The sequence below is a fragment of the Populus trichocarpa genome, chromosome 10, assembly GCF_000002775.5.
Source record: "Populus trichocarpa isolate Nisqually-1 chromosome 10, P.trichocarpa_v4.1, whole genome shotgun sequence".
Taxonomy (NCBI): Eukaryota; Viridiplantae; Streptophyta; class Magnoliopsida; order Malpighiales; family Salicaceae; genus Populus; species Populus trichocarpa.
In genome coordinates this window covers 12,524,240-12,540,634 of record NC_037294.2, presented here as the reverse complement: position 1 = coordinate 12,540,634, position 16,395 = coordinate 12,524,240, and the positions used below count along the sequence as shown (strand labels likewise).

Sequence of the window (16,395 nt, the reverse complement as noted above, 5' to 3'; positions counted from 1 at the left end):
CAATATTCAGCTGGCTGATAATCTAGCTTTGTAGTTTTTTTTTTTTTCCAAAATTGTCATTTTTTACATATTTTATTATTATTATTATTATTATTATTATTTTTTGTCTTTTTCTTTAAAATACTGTAGCTTTCCCCAAGTGTTTTTTTTCGCTTTTGTTTCCTTTTTTGTACATTTTTTTTTCATTTCTTTTACCCAAAATTGACTTCTTCGTTTTTTTTTAGATAGCCTTTGTCGGTTTTTTTTTATATATTAAGCTGGTTGAGAGATTAGCTTTGTAGCTTTTTAAAAAAAAAAAAAAAACACTATGGATTACTACAGTGTTTCCCTTACATGATTTTTGTTTGGCTACAGTGTTTTCCCCACATGTTTTTTTCAAAAAATTATCTTTGTTAAATTTATTTTTTTCAATATTGAGTTGGTTGAGAATTTAGCTTTAACTTTAGCTTTCCCCACTTTTTTTTTCATTTTTTGAAAATTTCCCCACGTTTTTTCATTATAATTATAATAATAATAATTATTATATTATATAATTGTTTTTTCCTTTTGTTTTTTCTTTTTAATTTTTTTATGAATTTTTTTTTATTTAGTTTGTTAATGTTAATTTTTTTTTTATTTAGTTATCAGATTTTCATGATACGAATCTCGGGTTTGATGGGTTAACCTGATTTGACGAATTATTTTTTTCATTTAGTTTAGTTTGTTAAAGTTATTTTTCTTTCTATTTATTTATCAGACTTTCATACTTTCATGACACGTATCCTGGGCTTGACGGGTTAACTTGGTTTGATGGGTTAACCCGGTTAATTCTAGGTAAACCCGTCATTTTTTTTTCTATTTAGTTATCAAACTTTCATAACGCAAATTTCAGGTTTTACGGGATAACCTGGTTTAAAAGGTTGACCCAATTAATTCAATTTTTTTTCCTTTTCTTCATTAGTTTTTTCCTTCCTGTTAATTTTTGTTCTTTGTTTTTTTTAATTAATCTATTTAATTATCACACTTTTATGACACGACCTTATAGCCAGACCCACATCCAGTATTCTTGGGTCCGGTGTTACAGCCAGACTCACTTAAACTTGGGTCATACAAGTTTAATTTTATTATTAATATTATAAATATTACTCTTAGATCAGGCGTTGTAGCCAAACCCAAGATTCTTGGGTATAACTTTGCAGAAAAACCCAATATTTTTAAATTTTTTTTTTAATATTTTTTATGTAAAAAAAATGACCTGCGGCATTGCGCGGGTATCAAAGCTAGTATAAAGATATATATCATCAAGCATAGCAATAATTATTTAAAAAAAAAAGTTAACTTACCATTGAAAAGTTGTATTTGGTATGAATTTTAGAGTACCTGTTTTGTGTTTGGCGCTAACAGTGTTTTTTTTTGTTATATTTTATATTTTTTAATTGTTTTGATGTGATAATATAAAAAATAAATTTTTAAAATAAAAAAATATTATTTTAATAGATTTTAAAGTGAAATTTTTTTTAAAAAAACAATCATTATCACATTCTTCAAAATCTTCTAATACATAATTACTAACAGAGAAAAAATCATATTTAGTTTACTAATAATATTTCCACTAATTTAATTTTTTTAGTTTTTTTTTGTTTATATCTTCTTTTTTATATTAAGAAGGTATTTGACAGCATGTCAGAGATTGTTTTTCAAAGTGTTTTTTTACTGAAAAATATATCAAAATAATATTTTATTATTATTTTTTATATCAACACATTAAAATAACAAAAAAAACATAAAAAATTATAATTTTAAAAAAATCAAATTAAAAAAAAAAACACCTTTTTTCTCAAACATCAATCAATCCAAAAATTGAGTTTCCTCTGTTGTGGTTGCATATCATACCATCCATTTCGACGGTCAAATTGCTGCTCCTATAAAAAAAATTCATCAATGCTCACTTCCTTGTCAAATGCTATCAAGACCGCCGAGAAGGCTGACATTGAGAGGAAGAACAGTAAATTTGACTCACCATCCGAAACAAGTACGAACTGAAAAAAAAAAACCATGGTTTAGTTCATGAATTTTAAATTCAAGATCTTCGTTTGATTCTCTCTCTCTAATTTATTTGAACTGTGCTTGTGAGTTGTGAGTTTTCTTCTCCGTCCTTTATTATTATTGTCTCTCCCTTGCTTTCAATTTTTCTTCATCATGTTGTTGTTTTGTCAATTATTCCCGTGAAAACTTAAAAATGTCAGCTAACCACCATACTTCCAAATCTCATTTAATTTGAAGATCTTTTTTTTGTCAACTATCCATTTATAATTTCAATTTGTCATTTAATGTAATTTTTAATTTTAATTCACTTGAGAAATCTGTTAAATTTACTGAAGAGTTTAATGGAGAGAAAGATTGGATTCTCACCTACCAATTAATTTTTATTTAAGACCCTATTTGTTTTTGTATTTTTAAAATATTTTAAAAAAAAATTAAAAGTTTTTTTTCTTTACTTCAAATTAATATTTTTTTGATATTTTTAAATCATTTTGATGTGTTAATTTCAAAACTAATTTTTAAAAAATAAAAAATATTATTTTGATATATTTATAAATAAAAAGCACTTTGAAAAACAACCACAACCACACTTTCAAGCAACCATAAATTACAGCCGATAAAGATACAAAGACTGTCTCCCACAAAATAAATAAATGACGATGTATTATTGGTAAAAATTCTGTATGTTTGAAAAACCTAGATACAAATTATTATTTAAAAAAAAAAAACGTAAAGCAGAGAAATGAATTTTTCCAGTCTTACAAAAAAAATTACCGGACAGATTGGAACTATAGGGGGTTAGCTGAACAAATTAAAACTATACATGATCAATTGACAAGGACACTAAAACCGGGAAGATAATTAAAATTTACCTTAAATCTATAATTTTCAAAAATATCTTTTTAACATAAAACAAACACGCTCTAAAATAATTTATGGCATAAAGAATCTAAATTTGCAAAATAAAAATAAATGAATAAAGGACAGAGGCTAAATATCACTATCGCATATCTTTGGGATGTTGACACCGAGAAAAGGCAATGGATCTCATTCCCAGCTATTTTTTTTCTATCGCTGTCTTTTACAACTCTACCCTTCTATGTCATGAGGCGACTCCACTCTCGTGTTCTATATCGACACTATTTTCTTTCCTTCTTTCTTTCTTTCTCGTGATAGAATAGGAAAAAAAAAAAAAAAAAGGAAGACGCATATTCAAAATTTATTTCTCAAAAAATTCAGACGGTAAAGAAGATGTTTGGTGAGAATTTGAAAATATGATAGTTTCTGTTTTAAGTATATTTTCCTTCAAAAAATTTAATAAATTGATGTTTTTTTTTTTATTTTAATGTATTAATGTTAAAAATAAAAAAATATATTTTGATATACTTTTAAATAAAAACATATTGATAAAAGAAAAAAAGATAAAGGCATGGAATACAAATCCTTATTGTTCGGTTGACAGAATAAAATAAATTGGAACTAACCCCTTAATTTACAAGGAAGCACATCATTACACTTTTAAATTGATGATATTTGAAGAACATAATCAATAAAAAATATCTCATAGTCAATCACAATCACAAGATACTTTTAAATTTTTGAAAGATGATTTACAATGGAAAACACTCTATAAAAAAAACTTGTATTGATAAATAAATTGGAAATTATTATACAGTCATTACACTTACATTATAGATTCCAATAAAAAACAAAGTCTCGTGGTGAAGTTATTCTTCACTATGAGATAGATAATTGTAGTTTACAACAGTTATTCACGGTGATATTTTTATTTTTATTATTTTTTTAATTTGATCCTTTGATATCATGTGGGTTTTTATGCCTTGTTTGCGCATTGTTTTGAATATCCATGAACGGGGACATTGAGGTGTCAAACTAATACTTCATTGCTGAGTTAATAACTGATTTTGTAAAATAAAATTATATTTTATTTGTTTATATCAATTAAAGTTTTGAGAATCGTATTGAAAATTTTTAAAGACCTTTAATTTTATTTTATATCAAGGACTGGCTTGCTTGGGAAGGAAAAATATTTATGATTTTTTTATATATAATTTTGATCATTATATATATAAAAAAAGCTTCGTGATTTTATTTGATTTCTTTTCTATCAATCTATAGTGATCTCAAATTCTCAATACTAGGATTGCAGGTTAACCCAAGTTGACTCGAGTTTTTTTTTTTAATTCAATACTTTCTTAATTTCATCATTTAATATTAAAATGTTTTACAAACAAGCATCATTGTTGTTGTTTTTTTTTTGCTTCTATTAGGTTATCTTATTCGCATGATTCGGACCACGAGGTTTGGCAGGCTTGCCCGATTTGCTGGTGCTTTTTTGTCATTTTTTCAAAATTAATTTTCTTTCGATTTCATCTTTATGCATCATCTTTGTTTGGAATTGGGATTCATTGTTTTTTTATATTTGTTTTTCTCTTGGTTTATCCTAGTCCAATGAACATAGCTACAGAATTTGCATACTTGCTTAGGTTAATTTAGATAGTTGTTTTTCTTTTTACAATTTCAATCTACAATGAAATCATAGATTTTATTTTTACTTATTTAAAACACATCTGCATCGCCCGTATATTTTCCAATGAACATGGCTATAGAATTTGCATGCTTGCTTATGTTAATTTAAGTCGTTGTTTTTCTTTTTACAATTTCAATCTATGAATTTTTTCTTTTTTACTTATTTAAAATACACTTGCATTGCCTATATTTTTTTAAAAAAAAAAAATTTGTTTAGCACTCAACCATAACGCGGGGCATCTAGTTACATGCTAACACTTCTCTGGGACTCATGTAGATAAACAAGTAAAAAAAAAACTCTTTGACCAAAAAAAACATTTTACTATCTGCATGAAAAAATTTATCACTTTATTATCTCCTTAAAAAGGTTATAGTTGCTCATTTTCTATATTCATTTTCCCATGCGCAACAAACACTAATACATGATTTTCATCTAGAACACTCATACATTAAAAATAACTCATTTTTCAAGAATTCTTTTTAGTATTAAATACATTATTTTTCAAATACAAACGCATCTCTGAATATATACTTTTGGTTCACAGATAATGTGTAAGTGAACCCATTTTTCTTGCATATATATGGTACTAGCAAGAGTTTTCCATGTAGCTAATGGCAACTTAGTTGAATGACAAGGTCCGGTCCTGTTTTAACCACAATGGCCTCCTCCACGAACATAAAAATCACACCAGCTACGTATTGTATTTTAATAAATTATACATTAAAGAGATTACAAATAATCCATATTTATAATGGATAATACATGAAGAAAGAAAATATTATTACAAAAATAAACAAGTCAATTCATTGAATCGCCACAGTAAATCATGTGATCTATCTTCATAAATTTCTTGATTGATTCTTATGGTTTCGGAAGGTTAATATACTCTTCACCATTCCTTCTCAAGACGAGCATGAATCGTAACAAAGGGATCAAATTACAGTTGACAATATTGTGGCTGGAAATACCCACTGCCAGCAAACAGCGAAATTTTGTAACTTGCAAAATACGTGGCATCTTTGTATTGTGCTGGGTTTGTTTGGTGGATATAATCGGGTCACGAGGGGCATTCTGTGTATCAAGAACAAGTCAAAACATGATTAATGGAATTCTTGTAAATTTCTTTGCTTTTCGTTTATGGAATCTAGTAGGACTTTTATTTGTTAACCGGGATTAAACTAATGTGAAATTATATTATAAATTATATATGATTATATGAAATTTATCGGAAAATAAGGATGCAAAGTGATACTATCATTAAATTAGGAAACGTTTTAGATAATCTATCCCGAAAGAAAATAACTCTTGCTTTCAAAAGGTTTAAAGACATGATCATCCTTTGTAAATACTTGATAAGTTTATAGTTCATAGAATCATCTTAAACTTTTTTACAAGTCTTAGTCAAAGACAAGAGTCTTCGTCAAAGACAAAACACTACTTGGTCACTATGCTAGTCGATCACAACACAGGTTATTGAGTTATTTGTGTGTTTTAAAGTATAGTGGTAGTTATTTTTTAAAATATTTTTTATTTGAAAATGTATTAAAATAATATTTTTTTTATTTTTTAAAAATTATTTTTGACATTAGCGCATCAAAATGATCTAAAAATACTAAAAAAAATATTAGTTTGAAGCAAAGAAAAAAATAAAAAATTTTAAATTTATTCAAAAACGCAAAAAAAACAGGGTTACGGATGGGAAAAAGAAACAAGTTGTTAATTCTGTTTTGGTTGATATTTTTTTTTAATTTGAAAAATAAATTTTGATTTTGAAGCATTTTAAAGTGTTGTTCGTAGTTGTATTGTTTATATATATAATTCAAAATATTAATTCAATAAATATAATTTTAATTTAAATCTAAAAATAAATTAACTTGAAATTATACAATTTAAATTCCAAACACAAGTAAAAATAAAGAGTTGACCTGATGTAAACCGGTCAATTCGACGGGTTCAAAGACAACTTGAACAACCAGTAAAATATAGTTTTATTAAAAAATTTAAGACGATATTTTAAATAAAAAAAAACACTAAGGCGACAACATATTAGATCGACTTGGGTCATGATGCCATAAAACAACCTAAGTCTACTTGGATTAACTCGCAAAACTCGTGACCCTTGATAATGAAACTGTGATAATTTCATAGAAAACAAATCAAAATAAAATAAAAAGGCTTAATTCACAATCAACAAAATATTGAATGATGAAACTGAAAAAAAAAATCAATTAAAAATTAAAATAGACAAAACAACCCGTGTCAGTTGAGTTAACCCATCAAACTTGTAACATGGATCTTAAGATCAAGTTAACCACAAAAAAAAAAAATCAAACCACGATAAATTATGAAGTACAATCTCCAATAAATCAAGTGTTTAAAGATAGAATTAGAGAGAAAAATGATAGATTTTTTTTTACAAAAAAAAAATACATTATTTGGACGGGACAAAACTGGAATGTTCCAGCTAGAAACTGGCTAGAATTTATAGAACGGGCTGAGATTCTGAGCGAAATAAAATATATTGGCATTTCCGGACATAACAGAATATAATTGACAACCTTGATTCCAGGGACTAATAGGACATTGTTATTAAATTTGGTCCAACTTTACAAATAAACTCAATGATCTGCTAACTTGATATTTAGTCATAACTAGATTTTAAATTAAATCATGTGGGAGTTGATCTGGTGTGATCAAATCAAACATTTATTCAACTAATGATCCGATCCAAATTTAGTTTGATTTTTTAAAAAATCAATATCGTTTCAATTTTTTTAAAAAAATAAATAAAATAACATCATTTTAAATTCACTAAGTAAATCCACACAACCAAAAATTGAGGATCGGGACAAGTCAGGTCTAATAAATTTGCAATAAGCAACACTCTGTAAGAGGACGACATGATCATGATCATTTATTGAACAGAGAGGGAGGGAGGGGGGTTGTGATGGCAAAGAGAAAGAGGACGACATGATCATGATCATGATCATTTATTGAACATAGAAAGTTAGCAGCCCACATGGCCGACATCTACACACACACTTACTTTGAGTGGCAACAAAAGTTTCTACAAGAGAAGAGTCGTCTTATAAGCCATTGCTAGCAGACAACGCCCAGGTCACACTCTCCCCCTCCCCGTAGTCGCTTTGCCTCTGTTGTGTTGAAAACAATGGTCCCTAAGAAATCTCACACTTATTCCATCACAAGATATCCTTTTTTCAAAGAACAACCAGCATCAACTACTGTTTAAATCTCCTTTCAAAGATATACCCATCACATCAAACCAACTAACATATCCATTGTGGGGACGCGTTAGGTTTTATACCCTCCCCCCTCTCTCTCTCTCTCTCTCTCTCTCAAACACACGGTGCTGCTCATGGAGGTGCTTGCTTCCCTCAGCAAAGATCCTGGCTTGGACTGGGCCTCTTCTTTTCCTCTTTCAATGTCCTGCCATGGCTATGTTGTGGTCCCGTGGTTAGGCTTTCCTTCTCCCATGTGATGCTCTCAGGCTTGAATACGGTTTAACTTGTTTATAAAAATATTAAATTGGTGTTTTTTTTAATTGTTTTAATATATTAATATTAAAAAAATATCTTTATTTATTATATTTATATTTATAATTGACAATGTTAATATTATTATAAAAAACTATAATTTTATTTGAAAACTATGATAAAATTATATAATATTTTTAATATATTTTTATTCATAATCAATTCAACTAAAAAGAATTAGAGAGGGTAATATAAAAAGAGATCAAGTGTTGGCATTGAGGGTCTTGGCCTGACGGTAGGAGGGGCTTGTCTCCTCCTACTCCTCCTGCTGCTCCTGGGTTCGAGTCCTCATGTGCACGCCTGTCATCCCCGTGATGTCTTACATGCCCACTGGGTTTGCAGGGTGTTCAGTGGGCCGTGGGATTAGTCGTGGTGCGCGCAAGCTGGCCCGGACATCCACGTCAATCAAAAAAAAAAAGAAGAGAAACCGGGTGCTTACGGGCCTATAATGCCATGCACTTAGCCTTTAATTGTTTTTCTCTTTTTAATGGATGGACAACACGTAGTTCATCCAATTTATTTTTAATAAAATAGATAACGTGATATCCGTATGGATGAATAAAATGTTATCATCTGGTTCAAATTAAGACCATTAAAAATTGGGGCTAGGATTTTTTTTATCTAAAAAAACCCATTTATCACTTGTTTTCACCTAAAATTACTTAAAATACATCATAACAGCCTATGTAAAACCGTTTTTAACATCAAATACCATAAAATAGATTCAAAATCCAAAAATTAAACTGATTCAAAAACCTTTTCCGGGTTTTGATCTATTTTTTATAGCAAGATAAAAGTTTCAACTATTTTCATGAAATTTTATTCTTTAAAAAGAATTTATTAACATCAAAATTAGTTTTTTTTATTGGCATAATACGAGTGAATGAATGTTTTTTTTCTTGTCTTTTTTTTTTCTAGTAACTTTATCTCTCTTCCCTTAATATTAGAAACTACAACTTAAAATAAAATAAAGTTTAGGATGTAGACATGACATTCTTAAAGAATATTGACCAAGTATATAAAAAATTAAAACTTCAAAATTAAATTGAAGTTTCGTGATATAATTTATTTTCATAAATTATATATTATTCTTAAATAATATTTTTTATTATAAATATCAACTTCCCATTTTAACCTTTAATTGGCCTTTGCAGTTATTGATATAATTTATCAATTCATATATTTTAAAATTAATTTTAGTAAACAAGGCATTTTCTTTTTATTTTTTATTAAAAATTTCTTGATAAAAAAAGCTTAGCTCTTTTTTCGTTTAAAATAATAATAATTCGTGATCAGCATCTTTATTTTTTCTTTTTTCATTAAAACTTAAATTGGAATCCTGTCGAAAGCATACAGCAGGCAAGATAACCAATATATTTAAATAATGCTTAATGGAGAATCTATTAGCCAGGGTTAGCAGTGAAAAATCCATTGCAACGGAAGATGTTCCTAGCAGATCGCAGCTTTACCATTGCCAGTTTGTGAAAATTGTTTTGTCTTATGAGATAAATGAGTCCTCGTTCTTTTCATTATCAACTGCGACCACCTAGATCGTCCCTCACTCGAACCCAGCCTTCACCACCTTGACAATCACCCACGCCACCAATTCCCAAATCAACGACCACAGCAAGCCACCTAGACCGATGATGATGCTGGAAGGGAGGTCAGTGATGAGGAGTGGCTCGGCCAGGAGAGGAACGGTCACGAGCAGGAGAGGGTGAAAACTGTTGCGGAGACAGCTACCGGTGGTGGTTCCGGTGGGGATTAACATGTGGTAGTAGTCGGTGGCTTTTTATGGTTGATTCGAAGAATGTGGTTTTATGGCTTCGGCGGTGGTGGCGAGGGGCAGTTGAGTTAGAATTTCTAGATGGCCAGGAAAGGGCAGGGAAAGAAAGAAACACCCAGGACATCCTAGTTGAAGAATTGTGTCGGGGAATAACTGTAAAAAAACGAAACAAGTCGGAACTGTTGATCGTGCTAACATAGCTATCCTCTTTGTGGGCGCGGTTTCATTCCTTTGTTTCGAAAGGACACGGATGGGGAAGGTGATCATGATGAATCTATCATAGCGAGCATAAAAGAAGGAGAATTCTTGTAAAATAAAAATTCACTTTGCATTATTAGGGATTAAGGTTTAATGAAATCAAGAATATTATCTTTTATCTTTTCAGTAAATTTGAAAATCTTATATATTTTATAATTCCCTTTATTTAGAAATTATGACCATGGCTTTTTTTCAACCAATAATCAACTTATGGATTGATCATGTTCCTACATTGCATAACAATCTAATAAATTCAAATAAGAATAAATTGATTCATTCAAGAATATAAGTTTATTATTATTTTTCGAGTTAATTATTATCAATTTTTATTTATTTATTGTTATTATAGTTTTTATTTTTATTATTAAATTAATTAAGTTTATTAGACTCAATCAAATCAATAATTAAAATATTAGATTTTTTGTTGTTTTCTTTGAAACACTTAGCTTCATCTACGCATTATTTCTTTACGTTGAATTTCTTTTTGACTCGGCCCGTGGGGCACCTTATAGAACGACATTATTTATTATGTGATTGTCTTAAAGGCCACTTGCAAACGACATTGTTTTTAAAAGAAACAAAATCATAGCTTGTGATTTGTGAAGTTAAATTACAATTGATCTTCCTGTAGTAACTGCAGCATACATGTCAGCAGTCTTCTATATCTATATATATATATATATATATATAAACACATACGAGCCAGGCTCACAATCAAGGGCAGAGAAAAAAGACAAGACAAGTCAGGCAACAACTTATAGAAAGTCTTCGTGGCGTATGGACGTACCTTCATCCGAATATTATCTTTTTAGTTAAAAATGTCTATAAATTGAATTCCAATGTACGTAGAATAAGTTCCCAGAAATCTGAGTTGATTTGAAGATATGTGCAGAATTTTTTAAAGCCACAGGCCATCAAGCCAGCTTTGGGCTCTTTCATGATTTGGTATATATGTCCATCTGAGGTCCCGTAATATGCGATACGATTGGTTGTATACCAAATCCTTTTGATTTGCTCACAATAAAATTAAAGCATATATAGAAACCAAAAAATTCTCTTGACAAAGCAGCGCAAACGCTGAATACAAATATGCTGATACTTAATCGACTAGTCAAGACAGGAAAATTACTTGGTTCCATGGTCCAAAAATATGCCCAAAACTCGTGGTAGCCATGCATGCCTATTATTATTCTCATGTTCATTTTTCCGGTTTGGAGTAAAATTCACATCCCATCACTCCTCATCCGATATAGCTGTTAATTGTTTTTTAAAGTAACGTAACTATATTAAAATAATTTTGACATTAATAAAAAAATCTAAAAATACTAAAAAAAATAAATTTTTTATTTATTTAAAAAAACACATAAACAAAACCAAATGAAGTTTCTATACCCCATCATTAGGTGAAGTGGATGTACCACGTGATCTTCAAAAAGCATGTCCCGAACCTGGATGAGGTGGGTGATAGTTTGGTGCTATAGCCACTAAGCTACACAGTAAAATAAAAAACTCCGACAACGCAGATTTCTCAGTATTGTTCGGCGCCCATACTCCAGTTTTGCCTTGAGAGTCTATGAAAGGTGAAAATATAGCTACATGTCATTAAGGGAAGGGAAACAAAATGATAAATATAACTATGGCATAGATTATATTTACTGAGAATTAGCTCGAGAAATAACTTAAATCGTTGAATCATCATGTCAATAAGCAAGTCATCTGATAAATATGAATTAATTATTTTTATTAAAATAATATCATTTTTTTTAAAAAAAAAAATCTTGAAAGTTAATCCAACCAAGTTTTACATGCTTCTCAGCTCAAAAACATTTTCCAACCTCGGCAGGGTTTAACATCTTGTAAGAAATAAAATTGAAAAGACAGATGTTGGCAAGCAGCATATTTTATATGTACAGGAAAAGATGGGCTTGGCCCATTCCAATGTATCTGTTCGACATAGATTTGCACTCAATAACAGTAACACTCCTGGGGCCGAAATGATTTTAGAATCTCCACAAGGACTACTACTTGTCTTTTCAACTGACAGGAGAAAGCGAAAAGAGATTCTTATCCTTTATAAAACGCTCCGTTTCCATGAAAGAGGTGTCTGGAAGTTACTATGATAAAAACACACACAAGCTCGTTAATTAGATGAGTAAACTTGAAGGATAAAATCTGCAGTCTACGAAACATCAAACTGAATTATTTTATTAATAAATTATAAGTTTCCTTACCACTAGATTACTCCATCGCTTTGAATAATGAACTACGACAAACCTAATTTCATTATATATTGTTTGTATATTTGAGTCCTAAAACTTTATTTCCACTAGTGTTTCAGTTCATTGATGTTGAAAAAAAATCAATTTGATCCTTAAAGTTTTTTATTTTTATATTTTTGTTCTTATGGTTTTAAATGTTTGATATTTTATCATAAAACTTCATTTTATTCATGTTTTGATCCTTAGATGCTAATAAAAAAAAAGGAAGTCATTAGAGAAGGGAGAGGAGAGAAAAATTTTGGTTTGCCACTTACCAATAATAAAAAAGGTTGAATTTGATTTAATAATTTTGTATTTGGAAATAAAGTTGAATATATGCGGTTTTTCTCTTTAACCATGTTGGAAGAAAGTAAATCAAGGTCCATAACTGTTTTTTTATTTGATTTTTAAACTAATTGAAGGTTGTTTTAGAGTTGAAAATAGAATTATTGAGGTTTATATGATTTTTTATAAGTGTTTTTTTGGCTAAAATAAGTTAAAGTATAATTTTTAGGAATCACAAAGACTCATATCTCAATTTAGAGTTCAATATTTTAGTAAATGACACTATATTTGCCATAAAAACACTTGAGATTTTCCTTTCATGCCAAGCTGGTAGGTCTAACCTTTTAGCCAAACAAAACTTGGCTTTTTTTTTTTTTAGTTTAACGTGGGTGTCCGGGCCAGTTTGCGCGCACCTCGACTAATCCCACGGGCCCTGAAGTTAACGATCATGTAAGCCTCCAGTGGCCATCATATGAGCAACCACAGGGCTCGAACCTGAAACCACAGAGGGAGTAAATCTCTTGGTCCCAAACTTTTACCACTGGGCCACCACTTAGATGGTTAAAACTTGACTTCTTTGTTTTTTAAGGTTAGATATGCAAGTTTGATCTTGTAAATCTAAACATATCAAGTCATTCTTTGAAGCCTAGTCATGTACGGGTTGTCATTTTTTTTAAGGCTAGAGGCGCCTGCCTTGCCTTGCAAGTCCAAACATGCACGAGCTACATTAACTTAATTAGCCTTTATTTTAAAATAAAATTATATTTAGATAAATAATTAAGATGACATTTAAAAAATAACTTGATTATATCATTTTCTTTAAATGAGATTAGAGCTTTATATGATAATTTTTTCAATTATTTTATGAATAATTATATATAAATCTAATATATAATTTTTTCTTAAAAATATTGCACATGAATATTCAAGAAGAGTAAAATATTTTTTTTTGTTATCATAAATTTTGTATATAATTTTCATGAAATAATTATTGTTTTGTTTTTTCCAAACAAGTGTCTAAAAACTTATTCATGATAAGTTTTTATTTAAAAAATATGGTTTTAATAAAAAAATATGTTTTCTTCAAAATAAAAAAATAAATGAATAAGAAATAAGAGATTTTGACTAAAGAAATATATTTTTTGTCATGAATTTAAATTATTAAAACTCTTGTGAATATTTATTTTAATTACATTAAGTTTTTATTGAAAAATCATGATGTTAATATAAGTGACATGTTCTGTTAAAACATGAAAAATGCATAAATAAAAAATGAATATTATGACTAAAGAAATACATTTTTTTTCTCAAAAACTTAAAGCCTTCAAACTCTTGAAATATTTATTTTAATTGTAATAAAATTAAATAAAAACCAACTTTAAAAATGGTCTCGTTGTCTTCGCTTGAATCTCTATTCCATAATTTATTACCTCTACGTTACCGTTAACAAGCACAACTCTTTATAACCTATACGGATAAAATATTTATACATGTATCTATATTTACTTTTTTTTATTATAAATATCAACTTATACCATTTTAAACCTTTAATTGGCCTTTGCAATTCTTGTTATATTTTATTAATTCATATATTTTAAAATTAATTTTAGTAAAAAAGGCATTATCTTTTTATTTTTTATTAACAAGTTTCGTGATAAAAAATGCTTAGCTCCTTTTTTCATTAAAAATAATAATAATTCGTGATCAGCATCTTTATTTTTTCTTTTTTCATTAAAACTTAAATTGGAATGCTGTCGATAGCATACAGCAGGCATGATAACCAATAGATTTAAATAATTCTTAATGGAGAGTCTATTAGCTAGGGTTAGCAGTGAAAAATCCATTGCAACGGAAGATGTTCCTAGCTGATCGCAGCTTTACCATTGCCAGTTTGTGAAATTAATTGTTTGTCTTATGAGATAAATGAGTCATCGTTCTTTTCATAATCAACTGCGACCACCTAGATCGTCCCTCACTCGAACCCAGCCTTCACCATCTTGACAATCATCCACGCCACCAATTCCCAAATCAACGACAACAGCAAGCCACCTAGATCGATGATGCTGCTGCAAGGGAGGTCATGATGAGGAGTGGCTTTGGCCAGGAGAGGAACGGTCACGAGCAGGAGAGGGTGAAAACTGTTGCGGAGACAGCTTCCAGTGGTGGTTCCGGTGGGGATTAACATGTGGTAGTAGTCGGTGGCTTTTTATGGTTGATTCAAAGAATGTGGTTTCATGGCTTTGGCCGTGCATGGTGGCGAGGGGCAGTTGAGTTAGAATTTCTAGATGGCCAGAAAAGGGCACGGAAAGAAAGAAACATTGAGGACATCCTAATTGAAGAATTGTGTCGGGGAATAAATGTAAAAAAACGAAACAAAGTCGGAACTGTTGATCGTGCTAGCATAGCTATCGTCTTTGTGGGCGCGGTTTCATTCCTTTGTTTCGAAAGGACACGGATGGGGAAGGTGATCATGATGAATCTATCATAGCGAGCATAAAAGAAGGAGAATTCTTGTAAAATAAAAATTCACTTTGCATTATTAGGGATTAAGCTTTAATGAAATCAAGAATATTATTATCTTTTATCTTTTCAGTAAATTTGAAAAAATATATTTTATAATTCCCTTTATTTAGAAATTATGACCATGGCTTTTTTTCAACCAATAATCAACTTATGGATTGACCATGTTCCTACATTGCATAACAATCTAATAAAATCAAAATTGAATAAATTGATTCATTCAAGAATATAAGTTTGTTTGATAGGCAAACTCAAGTTCTTATTTGCAATTATTTTTAGCTTAATATTCTTTGACCATGTTCTTACATTGCATAACAATCTAATAAATTGACCATGTATGAATTAATTTGCAATTATTTTTAGCTTAATACCACATGGATAGCATATTTTCTTGCCCAAAATCAAAATAGTTTATGAGTTCGCACACTCATTACTCGTTATTACCATAATCACACACAAAATAGTGTTTGATTATAAAAAGGTTTGTCTAAATTCTGACAACAGCATAAAATGCTAAAATACACTCAACAATTCACAACTTGAAAACTATACAAAGTAATCATGGCACACGTCATTCTTTATTGATTGGATTGATGTAGCCACTACGAGCAGCCAATCAATAATCAATTTGAGCGAAAATGAATTACAGATGTCTATAATCTAAAATGTCAATTTACTTTTTTTTTTTTAAAAAAATATCATGTTTCGTGCGATGATGATTGATGTGAATTTAATTTAGTATTGTAAAAATCTTTAATCAGAAAATAAGGTGCGATAGAGGGGCTTGAAATCTCTTATCCATGGATAATCACCGTAAAACCGATGACTTGATTCTCTAACAAAATAAATAAATATAATAATAATAAGTTTTTAAAATATTTTTTATTTTTTAAAAATCAATACGACTTCCCAACATCACGGAAGGACGGAGATGCTTAGTCTTGGTATTTACGACTTATCCTACAAAAATAGTCGGGATCCCAGCTAATATCTTAATTATAATTAAGAAGAAAAAATTAATGATAGTAGACGTTAGAAAAAAAGGGTCCTCATCCGAGGCTATCGTCTGGTCTATGGCCTTGTCTCATTTGTGAGTGACATCAACAGGCCACATTATCTTGCAGAACTGTTTGTAGAGAGTATAAAAACGTGTGGGCTAGA

At 29.4% G+C, this 16,395-nt stretch overlaps 1 long non-coding RNA gene across 1 annotated transcript; it reads right to left on the bottom strand.

Annotated features, from left to right (window-relative positions):
* Nucleotides 1–9,427: 9,427 nt before the first annotated feature.
* LOC127905841 (uncharacterized) lies at nucleotides 9,428–15,288 on the bottom strand. Its single transcript, XR_008060294.1, has 2 exons — nucleotides 14,764–15,288; nucleotides 9,428–9,762 (listed from the first exon to the last, which is right to left on the bottom strand). It is a non-coding gene; the product is annotated as an uncharacterized LOC127905841 (long non-coding RNA).
* Between the last annotated feature and the right edge of the window lie 1,107 nt (nucleotides 15,289–16,395).